We start from the raw sequence: 6,000 nt of genomic DNA on the forward strand, positions 1-6,000 counted from the left end.
ATTTAAGCAGAAAAATTTCTCTCTAATGTTTGTTGAATCATGGGAGAATGATGAGGGGGAACAGAGTGATACATCAACCAACTAACTTGAAAAACTCAGTTGTATTTTTATTTCAGGAAGAAAGGCTGAGCTAAAGGCGCCCTATGGTATTGCATGAAATACCTTTCTTCTTTCTCCAAGTCATGCATATCACCCAGGAATCCACAAGGGTAGCATCTCTGTTCTCTATTACTTAAATTTGCACAAGCATGCGATCAATTCTTCTTTCCCATTCCTTCCTCTTTAGGGCTTGTGAAAGGAGTTGAAATTTATAGTCTTTGAGGATGGCAACCTTTGTTTGGAATCATAGAATCACAGACTGTAAGAACAAGCAAGGACCTCAGAGATTATCTGGTCTGACCTTCTCATTTTACAAGCAAGGTAACCAAAGCCCTTTAGTGAAAGACCTGGCTGTGCTAGATGATTTTAACAACACCTGTAGCCCTGAACTGGGTGAAAACCAGGGTCAGGATCCACACAGAGCAAGGAAATCATACACGCCAGGTAGGAGTTTTAACTTCATCTTCATTTTTCCTTCTTCTTTGAAGGAAATTAGAACAATAGTAGAGGGCCAGAGTCACACAGACCCTGGGGTCTGTTTGGCTCACCCACTCTCTGACTCTGTGACCTTGGAAAAGTCACTTGACGTCTCAGTTTCAGCCTTGGTAAACCGGGAGAAAAGCAAGGTATGACCAATGTCTTGGGTGGTGGTGAGAATGACGCAATCAAATGTATGTAAAGCTCTTTGCACGGGATAAGAGCTCATAAAATGTATGTAATAATTATTAGCTTCCACTAGTATTATTGGAGAAGATACTGATGCTGGGAGAGATAGAAGGCAAAAAGAGGGCAGCAGAGGATGAGATGGTAGGATGGCATCACCAACTGAATGGGCATAGACTTGAGCAAATTCCGGGAAACAGTGGCGGACAGGGAAGCCTGGTGTGCTGCAGTTCACAGGGTCGTGACGAGTTGGACACGACTTAATGAGCAAACAATAACTAGTATTATGCCGCCTTGACTGTGCTGACCCTTGCCAATTAATTTTACCTGCTGGGCCCCACTTTGGGCACATATAAATAAACTGAAAGAATTTCAGCATTGCAACTCTTTTGATCTTGGGTCATACTCTTCCATTGACCTCAGTTTGAAAGTTATCTCCTAAGCCTTGAACGGTCTCTCCCATCAGCTCCCACCCTAGCTACCTCTACGCCACTGGACCACAAGCACCTTGAGGGTAAAGCTCACAGCTGACCTTTTCCTGTTTTTTGCTCAGACCTAACACAGTGTCTTTGCCTCCCAGGTTCCCATTTTAAATGAAAGCTTTGAATTTTTATTGCTTCTAGAGACAAGCCAAGCTGGACAGCTTCGTGCAGATGCAAAAGAGAAGATTCTAGCTAAATAACAGCTGAGGATAATATAAGAGAGCTCCTAATTAGTGCCAAGAGCTCTGGGAATAGCAGGCTATCAAACGACACAAGGCTATGGGAAAGCTGGTAGGTAAAATATGAAACAAGAACCCAACCAAGTCATCAATTTCAGACTTGGGGTTGAATAGAAAGATCAGTTTTATTGGAGGGGGAGTCTATCGTGGGAGGTTAGAACAGGTTTAGTGGTGGAAAGGGATTCACAAATATTTATTAGTTATTTTTAGTCACTTATCCCTGAGGCAAAAGAAGCATTGGTGCCTTAGTTGATTTTTTTTAAGTACCTGAATTGTAGCTGCAAGCATGAGGATCTTTAGTTTACCAGCATGCCTGTTCCACAGAGTAGCCCCGCTGTGATTTTTCACACTTCTTTCTTGCCTTCCACAGAGTTTCCATGACAGGCAAAGGTTTTGGAGAAAACAAAGTACAGTGTGTCCCCTGTTGTCAGGACTTAAATTTTAAATCTTTCTTGTCCGCTCAGTGTGGTAGCCGGCAAAGAGTCTTTGTCAGGGAAAGGTCAGAGGCAGTTATTAACACAGAGTGACAACTGTACTTCAGAAAACAATTGCCCTCATCCATCCCTACAACCTTCACAGAAGCCTTTGCTGACAATCTCTTCATGTCTATACATTGTCAGCAAGACATTTAACAGCACTTTGTTGTCCGGCTTGGCTCTCTCAGAAGTATGACTGAGAGAGCGCAATGTAACTTGGGAAAATAAAGGAGAGAAAGAACATTTTAATCTCTGGCCGGGTCAGTTCAATGCCACTTCAGTGAACATTTTTTGTTTTTCCTTCTTGGCTAGCAAGACAGAGCCAACTCTAGGTCATAGCCTTTGAGTTTGAGAGCTGGGAAGAGTTCCACTTACCCCCTGAGGAACCCCAAAGAACTCCAGGAATCTGACCCTGTGACCAGTACTGTCTCTATGGGACCTATTCTCCATCACTCTCACTGCCTGAGATCTCAGTTACTGGTGGATGTTCTTGGTTTCTTGGGACCCCAGTCATGCCAACCAATATGTGGCTGTGATTTCTCAACACTGTGCATCCTGGCACTGTTTGATGTTCCCTGCCATCGTGAGGTTTAACTAAACCTGTCTTGAAAGGATAAATCAATGGATTTCTCTAGACTTTCAGGACTGGGTCAAAATGATGAACGCTGAGAGGATACTTTGTTCTACAGATGATGGAGAAGCAACAGGGTTAACCCTTCTTGAGCAATCTATGTGTAAGAGGAAGGCTGCTGCTGCTGCTAAGTCACTTTAATTGTGTCTGACTCTGTGAGACCCCATAGACGGCAGCCCACCAGCTCCCGCATCCCTGGGATTCTCCAGGCAAGAACATTGGAGTGGGTTGCCATTTCCTTCTCCAATGGATGAAACTGAAAAGTGAAAGTGAAATCGCTCAGTGAAGTCGTGTCCGACTCTTCGCGACCGCATGGACTGCAGCCTACCAGGCTCCTCTGCCCATGGGATTTTCCGGGCAAGAGTCCTGGAGTGGGGTACTATTGCCTTCTCCAAAGAGAAAGGCAGTAATGCAAAATCTCACAGCCTTCTATGACTTTGAGTTATGCATCTGGGTCCAGCTAAACAGGGATTACACATGCAGAGCAGCACACCGTATTGATAATATCCTGTCTAAATATGTGTCTGTGTGTGTGCAAACATGCCTGTGATATGCTCATGGTCCCAAAACCATGTTCCCAAAGCTTTGCGTATGAAGGGAGGAAGAAGACTGAAAGGGTAAAGAGGACTGAGATGGGAATTATTGGCAGTATTATTTTTCATAAGTTCCCAAGTCAGGTAGTGATCATGAATCACCAATGTCTGGTCTGAATATTGCTGCTGCTGCTGCCAAGTCGCTTCAGTCGTGTCCAACTCTGTGCAACCCCATAGACGGCAGCCCACCAGGCTCCCCCGTCCCTGGGATTCTCCAGGCAAGAACACTGGAGTGGGTTGCCATTTCCTTCTCCAATGCATGAAAGTGAAAAGTGAAAGTGAAGTCGCTCAGTTGTTTGACTCTTAGAGACCCCATGGATGCAGCCCACCAGGCCCCTTCATCCATGGGACTTTCCAGGCAAAAGTACTGGAGTGGGGGCCACTGCCTTAGTATCAGTCAAATCCCTCTTCTCAGTGGAAGAGGGCCTCTGTGGGGGCCTCTGTGTCTCTCTGTTTTGTTAACATGCTGCTACTACAGATTCCTGAACCTGGCCAGCCCTGTCTTAGGTAGATTTTATAGAAAGCAATTTCCCCTTCAGATTGATGCTGAAGCTAATGCTCCAAAACTTTGGTCACCTGATGTGAAGAGCCGACTCATTGGAAAAGATCCTGATACCAGGAAAGATTGGCAGGATGAGAAGAGGGTGACAGAGGATGAAATGGTTGGATGGCATCACCGACTCAATGGACATCAGTTTGAGCAAACTCCAGGAAATAGTGAATGACAGGGAAGCCTGGTGTGCTGCAGTCCATGGGGTTGCAAAGAATCGCACACAACTGAGTTACTGAACAACTTTCCTCTTCAGAGCCTATAGAAGAAAGGAAATCTGCTCTGGAGAGCATGTTGAGACTGAACAAAGCTGTAGCATGTGATAAAAAGATGAGTTCCCCAGGAAAATCCCCACAGGCATGTCACTAGCTCTATAATTAATATTGTCCTCATCAGGGGATGTACGTTGCCTTTTTCCAGCCTTTCGGAAGGAACAATATATGATTTGGATATTTCCCTGCTATTGACATATTGGCATTTCAGCTCTTAACAATTTTTAAAGAAACAAGAAGGAGTTTACCGTGCTGGATACTTAATAATCCTGGAAGATAGCTGAGGGAGATTGCATGGATGCATATTACGTTTTTCCCCAGGCTTCTTTAGGCCGTTAAATGTACCCCAAGCACTTCATATAGCAATTTCACTTATCTATACTCAGATAAGAAGAAGGAGATGGCAACCCACTCCAGTATTCTTGCCAAGAGAATCCTGTGGACAGAGGAGCCTGGTGGGCTGCCGTCCATAGGGTCACACAAAGTCAGACACGACTGAAGCGACTTAGCAGCAGCAGCAGCATACTCAAATAATAATTGCTGATGAGGTGGATTTTCATGGATTTCAATAGATGGGGTCAAGAATTTAAAGTCAAAATCCTTACCACCCTGATTCCTTCCTAAAGATTGGAACTTGATTGCTCTAGTGTGGTATACAGAGCTGATTTGTTTCATAAGGCTTTGGTGTCAGGGACCATAATTTCTTCCAAATCTGCAGAGTAATACGTTTTGCCAAAAAATGCGTTCATCTTTGTTCTATCTACAAGAATTTAGACATAGACACCGCAGGCAGAGGTCATAGTTTTTAAATCACTTTTCAGAGATGTCATTGGTCATCACCTCTCATTAGCTCCTTATTCTCTAATTGAGTCTGAACCACTTCAGGTCAATGGCAGGAATTTGTTTCCATTTCCGATGTGGAGGGTGCCAAACGAAAAAACGCTGAGTTGAGGTAGGATTGAAAAGTTTACAGCAAAATTCAAAGAAATTTGTCTAGTTTGCAACAATGTTGATGCTGTGATGGCATCATTTTTTATTCGACTTTTTAAAGCAATGAACTTGTTCCTGTTTACGAAGTTTAGACTCCACTTCTTACACATTAATGATTGTTTGTTTGGCATAAACACTGAGACCAAAACCAGGAATCCAGTGGCTGTGAGAAAGTATGTAATTTGGGGTGTTGCCGAGTCTGAATAGCACCCAGTTCCAATAGCACTGCATTCCTCTATTCTTGAAGATGTTATCACATGCCACGGAAACCCAAGGCTTCCACCCAAGGCGGTATCTGTTGGCACTGGTCTGTCTTGGTGCTTGAAAGCAGGGTCATAGCAAACATTCTTGACCATTTTATCTGCCATCTGCGTTCTAGCATTAATTGAAGTTATTCTCCCTCACACATATTTTGAGTGAAATTGCATGTAATCTATACATAGATTTAGAGAAAATTTTAAAATGGTGAAGATTGAAACTTTTCAAAAATAAACACAGTGTATCTCTCGATTTATTTCTCATGTCTATTAATAAAACTCTTTTGTACATGATGTTCTAAAGCTTTGTTGCTGTTGGGAATGACAATTCTTAAATTGTATTTTTGAATTGGTCATTATCAGCATGTAGAACTAATTTACTAATTTATGAATTAATCACTATTTCTATGTTGATCTCCTATTTAAAAATATTGTTACTTATAATAGTTTGTAGATTCTCCTGAACTTTTTACTGTAGAACAAAAAATTCTCATAACAGGGTTTGCCCCCTTTCTTTCCGATAGTTATACTTTTTGTTGCTTTTTCTAAAGCCGCAACAAGATTGAAGACCAAGCGCCACAACAAAAGATGCTGCATGTCACAGCAAAGACCCCACATTCACAACTAAGACCCGACACAGACAAAATAAATATTTAAAATCCTATATACAATATTACTAATTGTATGTCAACATATTTTTTAAGAAAGAAAATAAAATTTCCCTTTAACTCCTTGAATACATATATCA

This window comes from Ovis canadensis, chromosome 25 (genome assembly GCF_042477335.2).
Source record: "Ovis canadensis isolate MfBH-ARS-UI-01 breed Bighorn chromosome 25, ARS-UI_OviCan_v2, whole genome shotgun sequence".
NCBI classification, from domain to species: Eukaryota; Metazoa; Chordata; class Mammalia; order Artiodactyla; family Bovidae; genus Ovis; species Ovis canadensis.